This window comes from Chinchilla lanigera, unplaced genomic scaffold, assembly GCF_000276665.1.
Source record: "Chinchilla lanigera isolate Chin_1 unplaced genomic scaffold, ChiLan1.0 scaffold00039, whole genome shotgun sequence".
Lineage (NCBI taxonomy): Eukaryota > Metazoa > Chordata > Mammalia > Rodentia > Chinchillidae > Chinchilla > Chinchilla lanigera.
The window spans coordinates 5,500,705-5,525,301 of record NW_004955440.1 but is presented as its reverse complement, the minus strand read 5'-3'; the positions used below and the strand labels follow the sequence as shown (position 1 = coordinate 5,525,301).

Below are 24,597 nucleotides of genomic sequence, written 5' to 3'. Positions count from 1 at the left end.
AACTATTGTTGTTGTTGTACATACACCTACAATAAGAACTATTGTACATACACCTATAATAAGAACTATTACAAAAACTAACTGAAGGGATTGTGTACACGTATTCCCATAGCACAAACTTTGCCAAGGGCTTTCCAAACTGCACCAAAATGTGGTACCCTTTGGCTCACCCCTCCCGCTGCTCGGGGTCAGCCGTGGAACCCGCGTCCAGTGTTTGTAAGTGTGTTTGCTTATTCTTGAATAAACTCATATTCTTTTCGGACCTCTCTCTGTTTGTTATTTAACATGTTTTTCAGTCTTGTATTTAATAAAACATATCATATGACCTTTTCTTCTAACTACTAATTATATTTATTAGAAAGAATTCAAGCAATGTAGAAGGCACTAAGGGGTTTAAATATCAGTTAAATCTCCCCCATAAGAAGAAACTTTGCTAATTTTAGATAAACCTTTCCTAGACATATTTCTTTAAAAAACAGAACTAGACAGAAAGGTAATACTTTTAAGTAGGATTGCAGTATAGATTATTTTAAAAAGTGAAAAACAAATTTCTTTATGACCAACATATACACACACACACAGACACATACAAACACACACACTCCACACACACACCAAATAAACAGAACCCAAGAAGAGATTCATAAAAGCATGGACTCCAAATAAATATTTCTTTTTTTGCCTAAAAATACTTCCTAAAATATTTTTCTAAAATTGTTGGAGAAATTTTTTAAAAATTATTTTCAAGACAGTGAAATAATTGTATTTGTAGTGCTTCGGTTTTAATTGTGATTCCCTGCTATATATGATAAAGACATTCAAGGTCATATATCTTATCTCTTACTTCATTTTTCTTTAAATTATTTTTTAACATAATAGCAATATTACAATGTACTGTAACTTGATTCTGTTTCCCTCAGAACTTTGTAGAACAAATCTCCTTTGCAAAAAAATTTGAGGTCATTGTGATTCCTTTCCCACTGATAGGTATTGGCTTTTTTTTTTACTTGAATGCTTTTCCTTTGTCCTTGATAATAGCATAACTAGCATACACAGAATAGCATAACTGAAATGTAAACTGGCACTGACCGTTCACATCTAGTTTGAATACGATGTGCATTCAGTCTGCAGCATTTATGTTTTTCATTATAGGGAAATTTCTTATTTTCTTTGTTTTATATTTTCAAATATGTCTTTCTGCCTTGTTTATTTGATTCTCTATAACCCAATATCTGTATGTTAAATACTTTTGTCTTTCATGTCCATTAGTTTTTTCATTTATGTCTAATCTTTGTTGTTTTTCCTTCCTCCTCCTCTTTTTTCCTTCTCCTCCTCCACCTCTACCATTTCCTCTTTTTCTTTTCCTTGTCTTTCTTCATTCCTCCTTCTTCTTTGCATTCGCTCTTGTTATCTCTGACCTTTTTCCCATGAGGGCAAGTCTGCATTCAGTGGAGCCTTTTAGATTTTTCTTCGCTCTTTTGAATTTATTTGGTTTTCTTACTTTAACGACTGTCAGTTTCTTTGCAAGTCAAACAGAATTCAACTTAGATGCTTAAAATGTAGAAATATTAAAAAAAGATTACTCGGGTTGGAGATGATGTTAACAGGAAAACAATCAGGAAGAGTAAGTTCTCAAAACTAAAGTACTAGAAGGTGTTTAAAGCTGGTATCACCCGTATGACTATAAGGAAGAAAAGGGAGAAGTAAAACACCTGAAGATTCCTGACAGTGATCACATACAGGATGGTCCCCTCCTCTCTGATCTAGTGTGGAGAGTCATTTCTACCCAGAGACGTGTATAGAAGCTGAGAAGATTGGGGCAAAACACCTAGGCCTCTGTGTCATCTGCTGTCTGGCTAGCACCTCAGGTCATGCACCAAGGTGATTTGTGTCAGGGATCAGCTTCCTCTGGACCAGAGCAGGCATAGAGGGGCAGAGAAGGATGGTGGTGGCGGTGTATATGTGTGTGTGTGGGTGTTGGCAGTCACAATTAAGCAGCACATGAGTGTTATGCTTTGGAAGGAAAGATTTTAACCTTTCAATAAGTCTCAAATATTTTACTACTTAAAAAGTAATAAAAATAATAACAAAAAAGAACTAAATATTTACTTCTTTGCACTGGTGTGTGTTTGTGTTTATGCATCTGCCAAGTGTCTACCAGCATCTTCCTGATGCTTTGATCTTTCCTAATTAGATGAAAAAACAGGATCCTTAAAGCAGGAAGTAGGTGGTGTCCTTGGGAATGTCCTCAAGCAAAGAGTTCTTCATTTCCTGCATTTTTAAGCCCTATTTTATTTGAAGGGAGAAAGAAGCGCTTAAGAATTTCACAGTTAGAGAAAAATGTTATCTATCCTTAATTATTTTTTCCTCACATCCACACACTCCTTTTCCATGTCATACTATTGTTTTATCAACTGTTTTTAAAGCTCATTTCAAAAGTGAATTTATATTATCTTAAAATTTATCTGTAACTTGAAAGTAACTATGAGATGTTTCTATCTCGTTTTTAAGGAACAACTTCTAAGTGGAGTTCTTCGCTTTTGCATAGATATTTGTTGGTTTTGGCTGTGCTGTATTATTGTCCATGTTCTTTTTCAGGTAATTCTCCATGAATGGTGTCGGGGCCTTCTCCCACCACATGAGAAGGATTTGTTTTTATCCAAGCTGCAGGTGGTGGGATGAGTACTTTCAATCGTATCCACTTTTGTGTAGCCGAAGAGCAGGGCAGGGGAAATGAGCCAGCGCTCCCTCGAGGGGACTATGCACAGTTTTTGTCTTCTTAGAGTGCCTCATTTCTTGAGCACCTCCCTCATAGCAGCTTCTCAAAGCCTGGCATTAGCTTGCTGTGCTCCAGTCCCATAGGGATGAGTTTGAGCCGTGATTTTGGCAGTCATGGTTAAAGAATGTGTAGTAAAGAACATATCAAAAATTCAGGCATTGGATAAGTTGATTTTCTTCTATGGGGACAGAAGACGTTAGATCTAGATAGACAGACTAGAGTTTTCTCTAAAAAATATGTATCTTACTTCACTCTGTTATCTGTAATGAGTGACTACATAATTCCATCCTGTTATTAACTATGGAATAAACAGACAGGATGGCAACCTTGAAGTTGGGAAGATTCATCACAGTGGAAACCAAAACCTAAATAAAGGCGCTGGGTGGAGATGGTTCTAAAGAGTACAATGAGTAATGAGTTAGTGAAAGGTGCTAAGAACAGCTGGTTCATTCTATTCACATTTCCATACAGTCCCGAGGGAAGTCCACAACATACATTACACTGCACAGGTCACTGGGATTTGGTCACTTTGGTTATTTTGACAATCCCTGGAATTTTGCTGAAACTGTGAATAAAGAGGTAGTTGATCTGGAGACAGGAGTAGAGAACAGGATTATTAGCTGTAAGGATGATGTAGGCCTAGAGCACCTAGTGACTGTTTTTTTACCACTCTTTGCGGCAGTCTGCCCCGAGAAAAATAAAGTTAGGATGCAAAACAAGTCCTTGGGGCCATAGTTTGAGCACTATGATCTAGTCACGTCAGAAGCTCATCTCTTGATCTTCCCGGTTTGCAAGTTAGGTAAGTCTGTCTTTCAACTAGTTGAGTAGGACTCCTGTTACTGAAAAAGTTTCTTTATTAATATATTTTCTTTCCTAGCGATTGGTGGGGAGGGAAATAGCTACACCTCAGAAATAGCTGGGCTTGTACTTTGGGAAGAAGAACTCTGCTGAGGAGAAAGAGTGTGGAAAGGAGCACCTTGCACAGGTGTGAAAGAAAAATAAGAGCAAAACAGGAATAGCTTGAGTCCAGAGTGTCCCCACTTGGAGGTACAGCAATATAATTATGAGGTTTATTTTTCCAGGCCATTTGTCTGATCCGTGTGGTTAGGTATCTTTTCCCTCCACATATGTTTCTTCAACAAGTTCCTCATCAGGTAGAGTACATTCCAACACATTTTAGTTTTTTAAACTATCACTGTCTGACTATCAGTATTTTGCCTTTTAAAAGTACATAATAGTGCACTGTGGATATGCCAGAAAATGTAAACTTTGAAAGTCAGAAGAAAAGCAACATACTTCAATGGAAAGTTATAAAGCATCTTTGGAGCACTGTGACAAAGATCCCATATGCAGCCCAACATTTTCTTATCTGATAGCTTGATTTAATGAAATCCTTTGGCGCCAGCTGCCCAGCTGTTTAAAATTAGGCAATAGACTGGAAAACCATGACATCAGCATTTGAAATAGCCTTTCACAAAATTATACAGCAGGTGAATTTGGCCTGCAGAAAATGTCACCTCTTCCTAATTTGTACTTACTATGGCATATTCTCTTTTTTCCGTTTTTCCATAGTAACAGTAAGAAAACAATCAAGTGTACTAATCTTGCCATGTTTCTCTTTATTTAAAGTGTTCTAATGACTTTTGACTTCTTGCAGGATAGAGGTTTAACTTCCTTACCATAAGAAACAAATTTTGTTTTTGTGATCTGTGGAACGTTGAAGCCTCCTTGTCTTGGCAATTGTCTTGTCAATGTATTTGTTCTATTTTTGAGGTCACTGTTTCTTTTGCCCCATACTGTAGGGAGCGAGGAAGTCTAACCAGAACACTTCTCATCCAAGTTCAGTGCCAATTGAGAAATAAGACTTTTACTTGGAGGAGAACTGAGCAAGCCAGTGGAAAGATGGGGCAAAGAAGGCTAGGACTATGTAATAAAAAGAAAGAAAGAAAAAAGGGCCAGGCCTGGTGGCGCATGCCTGTAATCCCAGCACTCAGGAGGCTGAGGCAGGAGGATTGTTGTGAGCTCGAGACCAGCCTGGGCTACAAAGTGAGCTCAAGGCCAGCCTGAACTGCACAGTGAGACCCTGTCTCAAAAAAACAAAACAAGGGGCTGGGGATTTAGCTCAGCGGCACAGCGCCTGCCTGGCAAGCGCAAGGTCATGAGTTCGATTCCCAGTACCGGAAAAAAAAAAAAAAAAAAAGAGATAGAAAAAGGAATCTAGATTTCTCTGCAATCTTGCTAGACTTTTCATGTTGTAGCACACCATTTTTCGGGGCGATCACTTTGTGCTTATGTAATGTTAAATCTGACTAACTATGTGTTCACTGCTGCTAATGTTTTTAATAGGTTGGAAATGACTTCAGACTGGGATATCCAACATCCTGCGTGATTTCACCTGTTTGATGACTCACAAGCATCATAAACTTAGGAAGTCCCAAACAGAGCTTGTCGTTCCACATCCTGCAAACCTGTTTACCCCACCCTCATCTTCTCTTAGTAAGCGGCAGCATCCTTTTATCAGTTGCTCAAGCCAGAAAGTTGCTCATCATCTATAATTCCACCCTTTCTTCACCTCCCACACTCAACCCACTGGCAAGTCTTTTTATATTAACTCCAAAATACATCTGGAATCTGTATAGTTCTCTCTACATCCCTCCACTGCCCTAAGAAAATCAACATAGTAGCTATTACCACCCTTGTCCTTTCTTTTATCTCCCCACCATAGCTGTTTTCTCAAAGGTTACTTACTCAGTAACAAACTCTTCTTATCCCTTTTTTCTGTTTTATAACCTTTTTTTGTGGCAAAGGAATTAAAAGTCACAAGCATCTCAAAATTTATCCGGAAAAATCCTATTTCCCCAAAAATTCATTTAAAAAGCATCAGAAATTATAAATATATACATAATATAATTATTTTATCTCATTTATTTTATGGTTGATCTAATTTCTATTTCATTTGGTTGCAAAGTTGTTAAGTCAATGCTATGTGGTACATTTTATGGAAATTTGCCACACAAACTTTTGCTGTTTCAGTATTTAACTTTTCAAAATTTGATGTAAAAATATATACATAAGAAAGTTTAATTTCAAACAGAGTGCTTAAGCTCTCCCGAATTTGCTTAGTTTAGACATTGTTTAATCTTCTTGTTATTATATTGGCATGTTACAATTAATAGCCTATTTGAAATTCCATTAAATCTTCTATTATCAAAGGTTTAAAGCTTCAGCATAAAAAATTTTCTCTGGGCTGAAACTTGTTATACAAAGGTCTCAGTGTAGAACCAATTAAAAAATTGGTCATTAAATAGTTTGTCTTTGAATGCAGGCTTGTCATTTTCATTATTTTTGGACTAAGCTGTTTAGAAATATTTGAAATGTTCATGGAAATAGTCATGAAAAATATAAAGAAGACTATTTTCTGAGGTTTGAGTGGGAGATGGTGGGGCACTGTTGCAGTCAGGGTTTGCAAAGGAAACAATTTAACACAGGACACACAATTTATAGGATTATTTTATAATAGTCATCCAAAGAGTTAAATACAAAAGAATACAGGAAATTTTTCCACACACTAGAGACTCAAAGAATCCAGCTGAGGGATCCCATAGCAATGTCCTGCATGGTCCGGCTGAAGACCTAGAGCCCATGACAAAGCTCCCCTCACAAGTCCAACTGCAGGCCAACAGCCTGCAACAATGTCTCATGCAAGTCAGTTTCACGGATCTGAGCTAGGAAGGCCCAAAGGTCAGTGGTGGAAGCTAGAAAGTCTGTGCCAGGGGGCGGAAGGATCCATGCCAGCAGGCTGAGAGAGCTGCACTGGAGCCAGGAGGCAATGCTCAAGGTGAGGACCAAGCTCCCCTGAAAAGTACCACAGCAGCCTCAGTGACAATGAGGCGCTGAGCTCCTTGGGTGATGAGAACAGCCAGGTTCATGTCAGGAAAGCCAGCACGACAAGTTCCTCCAGGAGAATCAACAGCGCCACCTCTTCCACTCCATTATTTTTTATGTTGTAGGCAACAACCCTCAGGTGGGCCTCCCACACCCAGCGCCACATGATTCAGTTCAGCTGGGTGTTATAAGCTGACCACCAGTTGTCAATCCACCTCAGGCTCCTTCTGCCCTTTTTTGTAAGTATCCTGCAGTTCTGTATCCCTCTGCTCACTGTCTTTATCATGTAAATCACCCTCCTTTTTGCAAGGGTGGGAAGAATACATTGCCATTTTACAGGGGAAATAGAGAAGGGAATCTTAACCAGTCTGTCAATGAATCTTCCTGAGTTAGCCCTACATTCACTTCCCATTTTTAGAAGCCCCATATGCCACCAAGTCTCTCAGTTTCTTAGAGATTCTGCAACGAAAATCAAACTGCTTCTTGGATGGAATGAACTAACCGTCTCGTTAGTGAGTGATGAACTGTGTTTAATGTCACAGATGAATTAAGTAAGATTAGGGCTGTGAATTGACTATTGGAGTTTAGTACAGGAAGTCAGTGATCATGGGGCAAAAGCAATATGGTGGTACTATACGACAACAATAAAAAGAAGTAAGAGAGCAAGATGGATAATTCTGTAAGGGAATTTTCATGAAAGGGGAATAAAAGAAATGGAGTTGATGCTTGCAAGGAATAACAGCTTATGTGTGTGGTACAGGAATCAGTTCCATGGATAGAACTGAGGAATGCTACCGTGTACTGCAAAATGCAGTAATTCAAAATATTTGTTGAATGTTCAATATATGCCAGGCACCTGTGAATGTAGCACTGGGCAAAGCAAATCATAGATGCCGGTAATGTCTTTGTAAGGTGTGACATTGAAAAATACTTAATAAATGCCCATTATTTTCACTGTCATTTTCTGTTCATTATCATCCTCATCAATACTGACTCACTACAAAATATTTAGAGGAGAACAACACCATGAAATATTTAGAAATCTGGAGTATCAGACAGCGTGTAAAAGAACAGTGCACATATTGAAAAGGAAGTATAATCAATTCATTTTTCAAAATGCAGAACTAGGAATAAAGTGGTAGAAGAAAGGATATTATGGTTTGATTTAAAATGAAATATCTCACAGACTGAATGCATTAGCTAACTGTAAGGCAACAGTTACCTCACGAACAGGATTCAGGAAGCACTATTTCTGCATCATTTCTAATTTTTTTTTATTACTTGTTACTATCTTTGATTGTTTGATCAATCTTACATTCTTATGTTTGGTGGACTGAGCAACTTCGTTGTAATGTAGCAACCACTGGAAAATCATATCATTTTGTTTTGAGGTCATGTATCATTTTTGTGTTGCTCTGATTTGGTCTTCATTGTTGTTTTGCTAGTTTTTTAAATTTTTAAAGTTGAGAAAAAGAACGTTGCATTAGGTATTTACATTTGGAAGTGAAATGTCAGATTTGAAGACTTCCAAGTTCACTTGTGCTTCTAAAAGGTTTTGATTCTGTAAAATTTCTATAAATATAAGTAGCTCATATCATCATTTTATTTGCTTTTAGGCAAGTCACATATTTTCTTTGAGTCTCGCTTTTAGGTCTCATCCATAAAGGGATGAGGCTACACCAGTGATCTCTGCTGGCTGCTCCTCTGGGAAGTACTGCAGTTAACGAAAGCCATTTGTAAAGCATTTTTTCACTACTTTGAATTTTTGTTTGTCTTTAGGAATGTAGAGAATTCTAGGCAACATGTATATAACACTCTTTTTATTTGACATTGAAGATTAAACATCGCATGAATTATACTTGATGGAATCTTTGAGCTTTTAACCCAGGCATAAAAGTCCCAATAAATAAAAACTATATTGAGAAGAGAATAATGTGTTTTATAAGTAAAACCAAACATTTAGCCTTGGTTCTAAAACATAAATTGTTGGAAGTTAACCAAATTGCAAACAATTATCACTATGAGGAACAACTCCTGTTGGTAATCTCAGGGTGCCAGATTTCATCCGTGGTAAGGGCAATCTGTGGTTCCTGGAATAATTTAAGAGAAAGACACCTCTTTTCAATATGTAATTCTTTTCTTGCATGTCTCTATCTTTTCTGTTTTTGTTCCCTCAGTGATAGTCCTCTCTTCTTCTGTTCTCCTATGCCTTCTAGATCAACACTTACCGGGCTGGGGATTTAGCTCAGCGGCACAGCGCCTGCCTGGCAAGCACAAGGTCATGAGTTCAATTCCCGGTACTAGAGAAAAACCTAAGTAAATAAATAAATAAATAAATAAACAAATAAATCAACACTTACGTGAGCATATATTATGTGCTCAGTATAGCTGATAAAATATAGAAGCCAACACATAAGAAAAGTGTAAGACCTTGTCCCTAATCTTGAAGGATTTGTAATTATTTAAGGAAGAAAGTGTGGGTAGAAAATGTAAACCCAGCTCTTGCAGGTACCTTGCCATTGTAGTAAGTACTGAGAAGACTTAGACTGGTGTCTTCAAAGAAGTTATAGTCTAGTACAAAAACAGAGAAGTTGAAATAATAAATAAAGTAAAACAAAGTAATACAGCTCAGTACTGGACAGACATCACTCATTTAATCCTTTCAGCAGCCCTGTGAGATACTTAGCTTTTCCTCAGATTACAAGTGAAGAAGTTTTTCCAAGTGTCTTCAGATCTAAACTTGTATTTTGTTTATATTACATTATGGTGCCTTACAGAAACAATAGAATACAATGGGACTAAGTGTAGGGTGGATGAAGTAGACTATCTTTATAACAGTCATGTGAGGGAAAGGTATCTCAGGTGACTGGAAAGATGGGTAAGGACTTTACGGTACATGTGTCAGCTTGAGTGTTTTTTTCCATTCAATCTCTAATGTACTATGTGTTAAACAGTCTGTGTTAAATGTAGTATAGAGATCTGACAGCTGCTGGTATCAGAAAAATTTAAACAGTATTGGTGATTTTAAAAGATTATAACAAAAACTTTGTGAAACATATTACCAGTATGTGTTGGGAGCTAATCATATTTCATAATGTTTTTATTTTGCAAAGTTCATTGACAAGAAATAAGTTCAGTTTCTTGAATTAAGGTGGTCTCATGAGATTTTAAAGTTCCTTCCCACTCTAAGCAATTTAACAACCTAGTGAGGTACCGTATCAAAGTAAAAAATAAAGAAATGGTTGGGGATATAGTTCAGTGCAAAAGCTCTGGTTAATCCCTAATAGTATACTACAAAAAATCAATCAAGATTCATGCTTTACATTTGATTTCTACTTAAAATTAACATTTAACACAATGTTTTCCAAATTTATCTGAGTAAAGTGATTACCTATCACACATCTTAAACAGAAGATTCTAAAAGAGTCATGGCTATAGAAGGTTTCTTTCTTTTCCTTTCTTTTTTATTTTATTTTAATTTTTTTTTTCCCCAGTACCAGGAATTGAACTCACGACCTTGTGCTTGCCAGGCAGGCACTGTGCTGCTGAGCTAAATCCCCAGCCCCCTTTATTTTATTTTTATTTTATTGGAGAAGCAGCTGAAGGCTGGTTTGTGGTAGAGAGGAAAATAAAGGTGCTGAGATTTCCAGTCCTCAGTAGCGAAAACAAATGTATAGAACTATCCTGGATATTAATATGTTTGAGTGTGTCTCGGTCCTACAACTGACTTGCTCTGAGACTGAGCAATTTACTTGACTATTCTGCCTTTTCATTTTCAATATCTGTCAAAGGAAAATAACAACACATAATTTGTCATATTATTGTGAGGCTTGCATGAGATAATTGGTATAAATGTGAGTTATTAAACTATTTTAATTATCACAAGTTCCATATATGTTGTTTCAAAGTGGCCTGACAATTATCTCAACGGGAAGGAGTATTCAGTTACTGAACCGAACATAACAAGAAAAAGACTCCAATAAATTCTTGAGATCTTACCAGTGTATAAATTCTTTCAGTGATGCAGCAAAAGTGCACCTCATCACCAGAAACTATTTCAACAGCAAAGAATAAAAGAGCAGTGTGTGCAAGCCACCCTTGTAAACCTTTCTGGTCCCTGCTCTACTTGTTTAGCAGCTAAAGAGAGGCCACCCTATCTACTCCTGTCCACATTTACCCCTTTCCTGGGCTTGTAACTCAGACAGTGGCTTGTGTTCCTTCTTAATTTAAATGCTATTATTCACTTGGAATGCCAAGTGGGAAAATGCTGGCAATGCACAGGTTAATAGAAGTGCTGACACAACCTTAATTGCAGCAGCACAAACATATCTGTGTAATTGTAGCCAGCACTTATCTCAGTTTCTCATACTCCTTCAGCCCACTGAGAGCTGCTGCAAGCCGAGGATGAAAAGGTGGCCTCTGGAGTTGCTTGATCAAGCAGGGTCTGATAGAGTTATCAGGCCTTTGCAGATAGGATGTCTGCCACCACTGGATACATTGTCACAGTCAGTTTTGAGGCCGAACATCTGGACTTCTGCAAGGACTCAGACTTCCTCCCCTCCTCCCCACAGCACCGTGACCTCATCCCTTTGCTGACTGAGAAGGACAGATGAGAATGAGAGGGATAAGGGTGGCAGTCTGAAGAGATGCTTCACTGAACCTTTCCCATTAGGTCATTCTTTACACTCATTTGAATATATGTTTATTTTCATACTTAGGAAGGCATTGGACATGTGCCCAACTCATCCACAATAACTAACTGCAGCTTTTAAAGCCCAAACATGCTGACGCTTGTTGAGCATAATTGGCAATGCTACGTGGAGATGGCTTTGGGAGGGTGGAGATGGTAATTTTGCAACTTCGGGATCTCAAATCAGCTAACTTAATAAAGACCTAGACTCCTTTTTGTCAAAGAGACTCTTATAAAATTAGCCATCACCATTGCTTATCTCCTTAATGTTAGTATTGTACTCACCTAAATTGGGTACCTGTATGGTGCCTGTTAGACCAGTGTTGTTGGGTGGATATGTGTAAGTCATAAGGTTGGCAGTGGTATTTTTCATTCTCACATTCTCTGTATGTTTGATTTTGTTTAAACGTGTCACAGGTATATGTATATAAAACTATCTGTGTATCTATCTGCCTATCACCTGCCTATCTATGCACTTATCTTTCTATTTATTGATTTTGTTGGCCAAGTGAGTTATAGCTTACCCACTGGCATTACTTGGAGCATGTATATTCCTGCAGATATTTGTGCTCATTATTTCTGTTCTAATCCCAGGGTGGCCACGGTCTGAACATTTTTCAGATGTAACTGTGCATATATAAAGACATTTTGGCAACTTTGTATTGATTTCAAAGGCAGAGGTTTTGGATTTCACTGTCTGATACATAGGCTTGCTTTTGACACCTTGCATCACCTACTGGAGAACTTCTACTCCCTCTTCCAGCAGCACAGAGTGGACTCAAGGTCTACATTTCTCTTTCATTTCATGTGATAACGGGTCTACTCTGATGATTTAACAAGCTACTCACTTTCAGTACAACTTTTGTTTAAAAGGGGGACTGTGGGAACAGAATAGCTGATCTGAGCATGAGAAAATGACTCATGTGGATGGCGGAACCTCAGTGATTGTTGGCGGTCATACACAAAGAGTTCTCTGCAATGAACATCACTCCTATTAGCTCTGCTAAAGAGGCCCAGGCTCTAGACTGTGATTGTGACAACCTGAGTGGGTGGGTTTGTGTCCTGGGGTAGGTGAAATTCATGTGGAGAAATACCTACCTAATATTAAAGGGGATGCACAATCATGTTGAGGGATGAGACACCTTGAATAAATGAATATATGTACAGATGGTAGGACTGGTGGTCAGTGATGGTATTCTCTCCAGGCTAATGTTAGTAGTAATCCTCACAATGATAAGACAGCATTTACTCAGCATTTACTACATGTAGGAACTGTGTTAAGTACTTTATCATGTTATCTTATAAAATTTTTGCAGCCATTCTATGAAGTGCCTCTTTTTTCTATTTTATGTTGTGCAAGTGAAATACAGGGATACAAGATAAATAATTTAACATGGTAAATTGTTAAATTGGGGCCATATCCAGGGGTCTAGAATACCAGAATCTCATCTATTACCCAATGTATTGTGCTGCTTTCAATAAAGCCAATTCAGACTTTAAAAAAAAAATTCTCTTGTTAGAGGAATCCATAGATTTACTCAGACAGGGAAAGGGAAAATGCCTAATTAGGATACAAATGACATGTATTATCCAATCTGCAAACTTTACAAAGTACTGTATCCCTTAAACATCTATTTTTGGGCAGTATCAGATCAGATAAGAGAAAAAAGTTACTTTAAGACCTATAAAGAGCTATTTTAAAGAAATCAGTTATAAAGTGTTTTACTGAGAAAATGCTTATTGATCACTGTGTTTTCAGAGCAAAATTCATTCTGTGTGTTTTGTTTTTTAATCAATAATTTTTGGGGGTTGCTTGTATACTAAGTCATTTATTCTTTGTTTCAGGATTTATTCACATTTAATTTTAAATTATCCTCAATGTCAAAGGATAGAATTAATCAATTTCCAAACGGAACCTGCTAATACTTTCTGTTGGACTATAAATGGTGTTTAAATTTGACAATATTTTAAAGCAACATTAAAATATTTCCTGATGTACATAGCATGAATAATCATTCTTTTCTCTTTCACCAATGTGAGGTCTTTTTTAAAAAAATAAGTTTATTGGTACAGTTCAGATATACATAGTGATCACATCCATCATAGGGGATTTCTACCTGTGCATGACATATCTTGGTTCCTCTTTTTTTTCCATTTCTCTCCCCTCCAAGTTTTGCTTCCATTTTATCCTTCTTTTCTCATTTTTCCCATCTTTCCTTTCTCCCTCCTAGTTCCCCTTCCCATCTGAACAATTTCTTCCTATTTCACAATATCTATTATACATTTTGGTGCTTATTTACACTTCTGGTTTCTCACACCAGAGGGGCAATGCGATCTTTACATGTGTCTGATTTATTTCACTTAAAAGTATGATCTTAAGTGTACCCATTTACCTAGAAATGTCTCATGTTTATCATTCTTTAAGCAGCACTCCATGGTATAAAAACGTCTCTTTATCCATTGATCACTTGATGGGCATGTGTTCTCTTTTCAAGGTTTAGCTGTTACAAACTGTGCTGCTATAAACATGGGTATGGATATATCAATGTGGTGTGATGCTTTTACTTCTTTCAGGAAGATACCAAGAAAGGGAATAACTGGGTCAAATGGAACCTCTAGTCCTAGTTTTTTGAGGTCTCTCCACACTGATTTTCGCAGTGGTTGCACCAGTCTACACTCCCACCAACAATGGAGAAGGGTACCTTTACCCGAAAACCCCACCAGCATTTGTTATTCATTGATTTCTTGATAACAGCCATTCTTTCTAGCGTGAGATGGAATCTTAATGTTTTAATTTGCATCTCTCAAATGACCAGTGATGTTGAACATTTTTCATATATTTATTTGCTGTTTGTATTTCTTCATCTGAGTAATTTGTATTCATTTCAGATGCCCAGTTTTGGACTCGGTTTTTAAATTTGGGAGGTCTGATTTTTTTCAGTTCTTTATGTGTTCTAGATATTAATCCTTTGTCTGAGGAACAGCTGACAAAATTTTTTTCCCTTGTATGTGGGTTGTCTCTTCTCTCTGTTGTGATGTTTCAATCAGGAAATTTTTGTATTTACTTCTTTGGGGATTTTGTACAAACTGATTTATGAGTCTTTTTAAAAATTTATTTTAAAAATAAAAGAAGGAAAACATATTAACAAACAGACATCCATTTATAAAATAGCATAAGAACAATACAAGCAATACTGAATTGCAGACAAAGTGGTAGAAAATTAATAATGGTTGTTGTATTATGTATTGATATCTTCAAAGTGGTTACTCAGAAAACAAATAGAGACATGCAAGATTGATCAAATAAGTAATCATTAACTGTTCCTTTCAGTAAAGCGATAGAAGTCACTAATACAACTATGTTAGCTATCCTGTATATACATACATGCATAATTTCCCCTTCTTTCTTTTTTCTTTTCCCTCATCCCAGTTACTCTGATTCATGAGTCTTTAACATTCTGAAATTGTGAGAGTTTCCTAAAAAATGGTTTCATTTTTTTCTTTTACTGAATTTCAGCTCTAGCACAGGGTTGTCTTTTTTTTTGTTTGTTTGTTTTTTCCGGTACTGGGAATTGAACTCATGACCTTGCACTTGCCAGGTAGGCGCTATGCCACTGAGCTAAATCCCGAGCCCCCCAGGGTTGTCTTTTGATTGTAGTGGAGAGTGATTTACTTTCCAACACAAAGAAACAGAGCATAATGGAGAATGAGAGCTTGGTTTGGATGTCGGTATTTAGTTCCCGGCTCAGCCTTTGCCATCTTTATGAGACACTGGGAAGTCTATTCACTTTAATGCTCAAGCAGAGGTTCTTAATATTTTCACATGTATCAAAACTGCTCTGACTCTTAGTGAAACACAAAGTGCTCAGCTCTGTCCCAGAATCACTGAATCAGTAGGTCTGGCATGGGCCCAAGACTTCTCCTAGCAAGTGTCCACCTAATGCCAGCATTGCCTGTCTGCAGCTCCACTTTGAGAAGTATCACCTAAGTTCACAATGTTTTCATCTTTGAAATGGGAACAGTAAAATCTACCCCATTGGACTACTGTAATGTTTGGAGGCGGACTCTTATATTGACTTTCTCAGCTGTGTAGGTGCACCCCACCCTATAGCCATTGGATAGTTTAGTACTTAAAGAACACCATTAAAGTCCTCTATTTGGATTATGAAGAGGACATTGATAGTTCAAGTGCCTGTAGAAGTGGTCACTTCTTAAATTTTATCCCCTATCAGATTTGAGAAGTCAATCTTCAAAAATGATGGGTGTCTGAGAAGGAGGGAGAATAGATTCAGAGATCTGAGCTTAGGCAAGGTCAGGGAAAACACTTGAAAAGACCCTTTTTTCCTCTGCTGCACGCATGTAGGTTGGGGAAAACATTTGAAAAGACCCTTCTTTTCCTGCTACATAAAGTCTCCTGTGATGTTTTGTATATTCTAAATAAGGCATGAGTAACCAGATTAACTCATGAATTCATTTATATAGCATACATATATTTAATGTACTTTAAAAATCCCTCTGTTGTGCTAAACTCCTAATATATAAGGATGAGAAAGGCCTGAATCTTCACCTCAAGAGACTCTGTTAAGAACCCTCTTTTTAGGTTAAATTCGACATCTCCACCCGCATCTGAGTGTATTTATTAGTTTATAAGGTTCATTGAGCCAAATAAATTAAGTTTTTTGAGCGGCACATTGTTCTGTCTATCCTTTATTAAGTTTTGTGGATAGGATGAGGTGGGTTCAACAAACGGCCCTGAACTCCAAGAGCTGAAAGTTTACTAGCCCACATATTTTTGTATGTTATTAGCACTAAAACTGTGTGCTGTTGCTGACTATTAAGGAAAAATTAAAGAAGAAAACATAAAGGAAGATTTTCTCCTGATTGAATGCGTCTCCATCATTTGGTGGATGCCTCCACTGTAATTTATAGTGATTAAAATTGAGTCATTAAAACTATGACATCTAAGTTTCATCCAAACTTGGAGCCTAACTAGAATCTAAACATTGCTAAAGTATATAGCAAAAAGAAATCTATTTGCTTTCTTCCCATATGAACGCTATCTTATACTGTAATTCCAGCTATGTTTCCAACTGCAAGTCATCAAGGCAGGTACTGACAAGGTATTTGGGGATTTCTAAATCTGTTTCTTGGCTTTGAATGTTGGAAGTGATCCTATCGAAAACTATAGAAAACCTTTACTTGTAAAGTGTTGTGCATATCAGAAAAAAGTACAGAACTTATTGTAGAGTTTATTTTGCTGATAATATCACTTAGTAACATCTGGATATTTAATAAAATGTATCATCCCTCTTGGGTAAATGTATATTGTTGTCACAAATACATCATTACAGTGTTCTTTCACTAGGTAGTGTATCAAATCTGCTGTTCCAATAGCCAGAGAGATGGTTTTGTATTAACCTTTATGTAAGTTGTAGCTCAATTCCACCTGAATGGAAAGATTCTAATCTCCAAATCTATGGAAATCATGGAGATGGGAGAAGTTCACGGAACAGATCTGTCACAGACACGGTCAAGTATTTTTCTTGTCAGTTGCTTAGCTATTTAGAAAAGTCAAGCCTGCAAGAAGGAAAAGATGAAAAAGAGTTGAATAAGGCTAGACTATTTTTCAGACCTAAAACTCTCTGATCCTATTATGAGAGGTTAAAACACTGTTGTCTAAAAAAAAGGAATACCATTTTTGTTGAAGAACTGAAAAGTCATTCTGACATACATTCCAAATTTTATTAATCATCAGTACTTCCTCGGTATTAGGCTTGGTTTGCTTTGTTTATTTTTTGGAAACCATATTTACATTCTGGATAAAATAGGTTATATTTTTAGTGCTTGGTAAAGTTCTTATTTAGACACCGGCTTCGCCGCTGCTGTCTCATGGGAGTCAGGAAGGGTGAGTGCAAGGAGCACATCCAGGATCGAGAGCATTTGTTCTCACCTGTTCCTGGAGTGCACGGGGTCAGCGTGGCAACCAAAGGTCCTCGTGGGAAATGGTAATTTAAACGTGAATTACAAATTATTAGAAACGAGTTCAGACTTTAACCACTTGAGTTCTGCTTGGGGCCGATCCTGTCCTCTGTACATTGTCCAATTAAGTAATAGAAAACCTCCAAACTTGAGGTCACACATTTTCTCAAAGTACATACACTTCAGAGTTTTTTAACATATTCTTGAAGATTTAGCTGTACATTTCTGGATAGATTGTTACTCATTTAGCATTTGATGTATTGAATTAGTAACAACAAAGGAAGAAAAAAGCCAGTCTTTCAACTCAGATACTTATAGTTTTTGAAAGGTAAACATAAACATCTTCATTTTGAGTATTCAGATTAGCTTGATTGTCAATAAATAACATTTGATCTTTTAATCAATAAATGAAATCATATGTTAAATATAAGCTCATCATAAGTTCAATAGTCATCTCTCTATTTTCAGATGGTATATCACTAAAAACCAAAATAGCCTATGGAAAATCTACTGTAAACCATAGTGTTGTTGAATAGAATGACAAAATTGAAATTAATATATAAAAATTGAATAAACACATATGAACAAAAACTATTGGAAGGTATATTAAAATAGAAGGCCCAATTTGTGATTAAAAACCCACACAAAGATACACATAGATATAAGCTCAATAAGAAGTGCTCAAAATCTCTGTAAAGAAAATCATACAGCAGCCAGGTGTGGTGATGCATGTCTGCAATCCCACCACTTGGGAGGCTGAAGCAGGAGGATTGCTGTGAGTTGAAGGCCAGCCTGAAAATGCATCTTGAGACTATAATGTTAAGTGAAATAAATCAGATATACAAGCTTAAATATCATATGGTCTCTTATATAAGGGACACACATATACAAAGTGCGAAATAAAAGACTGATGGTAAGAGTAGATCTTTTTCAAATGGGAAGGGGACTGAGAGATGGAAGGGTGGTGGTGAGTGGGAAAGGGATGAACAAATAATTGAGATATGTTATGTACGTGTAACATGACAACTCCCCATGAGGAATGTAATCATTGTGTACTACAAGCATTGTGTACTAGTAACAAATACAAACTGAAAAAAAGCAAAAATGGATTAATGCACAGTATGTGCTATAATACCTTTATTAAATAACATGAAAACGTGACTAGACAGAAAAAACAGACCAAATACATATGAACATATAGCACAAAATAATCTTAGTGTGGAAAAGATTCAGTTCTTAAGTAGCTGGCATGGAGGGATGTTGGCATGGAGGGATGGCAGTAAGTGAAGGAGAAAACCTGTTTCTTTCTCTTTACTGGGCACCAGGATGAATTCCAAATGTGTCAGACAGGCAAACCACGTAAGAACAGAAGTGAAGCATGGGTGAGTACCAAACAGCTTAGACACAGAAAAAACTTTCCTAACTATGGCCCAGGTACAAAACAGCAAGGGAAAGTACTGATACCTTGAGTGTGCAAAGTACTAAAATAAATGCAACATCAAACTTCTCTATGGTGAGAACAAGTACCAGAAGAATACTTACCAAGAGCAAAGTAAAACTGACAGAGAAAATGTTTGTTATTTTGTTATAAAAAATTAATATTTTTTATTTTTATATAAAACCAAAGCTAATAGTTGTAATGTATCAGAAGCTCATAGGTATTGGGCTAGTAAGGAGGGAAGGAGGTCATCAGTGATAGCGTTCTTGCCTCATGTGCAGTAAGTTCAACTCCAGTACTGAAGAACACAAATGTGTTTGCAAGAGCTTGTCATGTAGAGAAGAAATACATTACATAGATGCTATAGAAAAGAAGGCATGGGCTTTAAATAGATTACAAATACAAGTGATCCTTAACTATTTACAACCACGCTCAACATTGTTGGTGAAGGACTCAACACTTTCAAATCACATGGAGATCCTGCTTCTCATTCATGAGATTGTCCGTGACCCAAAGGTTCGGCACATCTCTTTCTATATTCTCATACAAGCTTGTAGGGACAGAGAAATGTACAACTTCAGGTGGAGGGAAAGTTGACAATACCTATTAACTGGCACAGAATTCTTACTTTTAAGGCCTGTTTATTATTTGGATCAAAAAGCCCAAGCCTCAGGTATTCAGAAGTAGGGGGTTGGAAGGTGATTAGACCAGGGGGCTCTTACTTCATCAGTGGATTAACCAAGTGCTTTAGGAAAGTCACTAAGGACAGTTTCTCTTGTACTTCTAAGACCTTTGTAGTTTCAGCTCCACTTGTATTTGTGTCAACTCAGATTCTCATATGAAAGTTATTTCCTGGGATTCTTACAGTGGCTCCCGTTCCCTGGTTTAATTTCAGCTACCACAGTATCCACACCAACTTGAGGACTAAGAGTCACTTGTATCTCATTCTTTTTCAGTTCACAGTGGATGATCTTTTGGACTACAATTATCTCAAAAGCCTATTTGGATTTTTGTCTATTTGATTTAATTTAGTTACTTGCATCACTAGCTACACTAGTAATTCTTTTTGACATGAGGAAGACCTCTGAAATTAAGAGCAGACACATTAAACATCAGATTTTCATGTGGAAACTCTAGATTTAGCATATTCTCTCCCTGCTGTTTGCCTAACTGAAAGATTTTTTTTTTTTTAATTTGCTTTCTTAAACAATTCAAAAATCTCAAAATGGGTTTTATGGTGATATGTTTGACTTGGTCTTTCCCATGAAGCTTCTTTTTAAATTGTTTTGGTCATTCAAAGTTCACTTTTGATATAATCTTTTTACCTGTTGGAGATGAAAACCAGTTGCATTCTTAAACACAGAAAGATTTTCATTTCCTTTACTCTTTCTTACAAACTACCCAGTTTTTTTCTGACTTCATCTCTTATTGTAGTACCTTGTCTAATTTAGCCAATAGCAACCAAGGTACTGCATTTGCATTATGTCTGTCATTTTCCTCTTAAAGACACAAACCCAGTACCTTATCTTCCTCCCTGGTTATTTCAGTTTGTCCTTACATAATGAAGGACATTGACTTTTCATTACAGACAAATTTTCTGGTCAGCAACTATCCAGAAGTAAACTAATGCCACTTATATTTAGTTTTCTGTTAGGAGAGCAACTCACACTGGGGATGAATATCTCAGTAACCTTAGGACATACCATGCTATAGCTTGGCTCTGTTAGGCTAAATCTTAGTTGTCTTGCAGTGAAAATAATCATTTCTCATTCACATTATAGGCTTATCACAGGTCAACTGAGAGTTGTTTCCACATTTTCAATGGTTTCCTCTCCAAGGTAAAGGAAATAGCATTTTTTCCAAATGTGTACAGCTAGAGAGAGAACAGAACATGGCAGAACCACATGAAGAAGACATGTGAATCTTCTCCCTGCAGTGGCCCAGGGAATTTCTAAATATGTATATTTCATTGGTCAAACAAGTTCTGACTTCATCATTACAGGCATGCACCATCTTCTCCAGAAAGGAACACTTCTAAATTATGGCCGTGACTGAAGTCCGTGAAGCAGGTTGGTACACTTCACTCACAAAGACATCGTTGCTGGGCAAATAGCTATACTTGATATTTCATGAGCTGAAAGGTGCAATCTCCCAAATGTAGGGGCAGATAATATTTTTACTAAGAAGGTAATCTCTTTTATTTCATCACCTTTCACAATCAACTTAGTAGCAGCATGTGTTTTATGTCCTGGGCTATAACTATATGTAAATGGCTGGAATCTAAACCCATGATGCCAGAAGCTATCTTTCGTTCAGTTATGGAATATTTCTGGGGCAGAATTAAAAGTGTGTATGCGTTTGTATTTAACACAAGAATTCTTTTAATCTATTATTGATAACTTCTACCTGGTGACTAATCTAAAATGATAACATTAACATTTTCTTTTTGAACAATAATTGCTGATTATAGCAAGACATTTAATTTTCACAAATTTCCTAGTAACTATTTGTAAAAGAAAACAAAGAATTCAAAAGATGTAGCTACTTAAATACGTGGACCTACAAATGGAAATGTTTTCTTTATGCTTTAAACTTGTATTTTACAACCATGTCAATTCTTAGCTATTTTCCTACTTGTGGATTTGCTTAAGACAAAGCCCTCTAGTGTTTCATCACACTGTGGATGATTTTCAAAAGAAAATATTACTTTATGATAGATTCAGAAAACTGAACTCTGTTCTTTTACATGCTGAAACATTTATTTGGTACTTATTTGTCATTTTTTGTGAAAGATGACATACTAATTTGTGAGGAGGTTTTAATTGTACACATTTCAAAAAATTACTTTTTTAAGTAAGAAATTGTATAATAAGTGCAGTAAGCAATGAAAATATGTGTCAAAATTCAAAATTAAAATAATATAATGTAGAAAGAACTGTGCCTTGGAGAGGTGGGGAAGAACCTTGCCTCGAGTGTAGTAGATTACAGTCTTATCCAGTCTTCTATTATCCAGTGTCTAGCTCTAGTAAATAATCTATTCATTTCTTTGCTATGGCCTTATTGTATACACAGTACAGTTCCTGCCTTCTTGACTTGGTCATGTGATTTGATGTAACCTAGAAGGTAGTAAATATGAATAAGTTGAAACCACAGGTTTGAATTTGCTTTTCTGCCCTTGCATTGCTGCCCTTCTCAAGTGGCAGGAGATCATGGCCTGTATTCCTCCAGCCTAGGCCCCAGAAAGAGGCTCAGAAGGGTAGCCCTCCTAGCCTACCTTCAGGCAGGAGAATCCAAAACATGTGGTCTCTGTGGATTGCACTGAGTTTTTGTGGCCAAGTGTCATACAGCAAAAGCTGACAGGTTGTAAGACTCAAGACCTAGCTTACGCCTGCCTGGCAAGCGCAACGTCGTGAGTTCGGTTCCCGGTACCGGAGAAAAACCAAAAAAAAAAAAAAAAAAAAAAGACCTAGCTTATAGGCTCAATTTTTGCATAAGTATCAGGTATATGATAAGTTAGATAGGATCTCTTTCTATGAGCAGGCTCTCGTCTCTAAATGAGGATAATAATATTGATGTTACAGCCTTGCTTTGGAGATAAATTAAGGCAGTATTAAAGATGTGAAGACACATCTTTAGTAATTGTAAAACATTATTAAAAGATAGTATTTGATTTAGAAAACAAATAAAAGCAGAAAAACAGATCTGGATCACAAAAACAATGTTATGCATTTGGTTTTTGGCTGAACAATTTGACAGTAGTTGGATAAAAATCTGATACAAAAATTATTTCCTTATAAGTCATTGCTTCTGAAATTTATTTGATGAGACAAATACTCTCAGGTATTTGTGTTTTAAAAAAAGAGAGAGAAGAGAACAACAAAGGCAGAAAGTAAAAATTGAAAACTTGAGTTACAAACTTACTTTGTCCAGATATTTTTACATATAAAATACAGGTATCAGATGGAGTCTGGAAATTTATATATATCAAGGATTTTTAGGATTAGGCAAATTTGGGAGATGTTATGCATATAGATAAAGTATCCTGTAAATAAAAATTGATATAATTATGAATAGGCCAAATTTTGATTAAAAGACAACCAGATTCTAACAATTCGTTTGCAAATACTAGAAGAAAACACTTCTGATTATTAAAAGATTTAAGAATATGAAGAAAAATGCTGTTAGTACTATGTTAAGCTATGGTGCTAAGATTCTCAACAATTCTTTAAAATTTTTCATAGCCTTGCTATTAGAGGATATACAAGAAGACCAAAAGTAATAGTAACCCTGAGGACTGCAGTAGAGTGCAGTAGTAGAGCACTACAAATGGCATACACAAGATTCTGGATTTGATCATCAGCACAAATAAAATTTAAAAATTAAAAAGTCAATAAAGAAGTTGTATTACATCTGACTTATTGCATTTTTTATATTTTTTGGAGTCTACAGTAGGATTAAAAAATAAGGCTGCCATACTGTGTCTAAATATTTAAATTTTATGCAACAACCTAAAAAGCTTTGGACATATTTTACCTTCCTATTTTTACAAACATAACTTTCATATTATACATAGAGCTTCAAATTAAAAGATACGGAAATTAAACCTATGATTTTTGTATGAGTAGAAGTTGGTGAAATATCAAGGATACCTGAACTCAATAATCAAAATGAATTTTCTATGGATGATTGGTGAGGTTTGAATAAATAATAAAATACAGGTAACATAAATCATACGTAATTATATATTTATTTCATAAAATGTATTTTATTTTTATTTCAGTGAAATTACAAGTTGTCATGATGGGAATTATTTTATAATCAACAGTATCATATAACAGCCTGAAGAAATCAGAACAGAAATGAGATCACTACTCAAAATGTATAAAATGTGAATATATTTTAATCAAAAAGTGTATTTGAATTAAATATAAAAATAAAAATGAAATTATTTTTTGTTTTCATAATTTATTTTTCTTTACATATTCAGATACATTAGAAAACAGAAAGCATGTTAAAATGAATACCGTAAAATCAAACTATCAACTAACATTAAGGTTAATACATTAATTTAATTTAAAAAATTCTTTTATTTGTACATTTTTACAGTACATAATGATTACATTCCTAACATGATACATATACAGAACACATCGTAATTCTTTTCTCATGCCCCTTCCTTCACCTCCCTCCCCATTCCCTCCTTGTCTTGCTTTCTTTCACATTTGAGAAAGTTCTGTCTCTATTTCCTATTATTTATCTTTTATCCTGTACTTTATTTAGATATTTGATTTCTCATATAAGAGAAACCCTGTGATACTTAAACTCGTGTGTCTGATTTACTTCACTTAACATTATGTTCTCGAAGTGCATCCATTTTCCTACAAATGCCTCATTTATCCTTTTTATGGCAGAGTAGTACTCCACTGTGTATAAATACATTTTCTTTTCCATTATATGATGGACATATAGGCTGGCTCCAAGATGGAACTATTATGAATTGTGCTGCTATGAAGATGGGTATAAATATGTCACTATAATATGTTGTCCTTACTTTTGAAAATTTAATTGTATCTTATTTTAAATTTTTATAAAACTCAAATTCTTTGCAAATGCAGCTTAGTGTTTACTTAGTTACCAAGGTAAAGAGAGCAACCATGTCTAGACCAATATACATGTACATTCAAAAGTAATACACACTGTTTATTAGTGCAACACATTACTCACCTGCAGTCTGTAGCTTCTATAAATGCCATGGCAATCCACTGTGCTCACAAAAATGGAAGAGGAAGAGAAGAACTGAGAAACAATGTTTGTGTGGGAATATCC

The 24,597-nt window shown here is 36.1% G+C and overlaps 1 long non-coding RNA gene across 3 annotated transcripts in view; it reads left to right on the top strand.

Moving 5' to 3' along the window:
* Positions 1-23,656, top strand: part of LOC102013342 — a 67,056-nt gene extending 43,400 nt beyond the window's left edge. For all 3 annotated transcript variants that reach the window (XR_001235282.1, XR_001235281.1, XR_001235283.1), the window contains 2 exons: positions 20,774-20,840; positions 23,552-23,656. This is a non-coding gene — a long non-coding RNA (uncharacterized LOC102013342). The remainder of the gene's footprint in view (positions 1-20,773; positions 20,841-23,551) is intronic.
* The last annotated feature ends 941 nt before the right edge of the window (positions 23,657-24,597 follow it).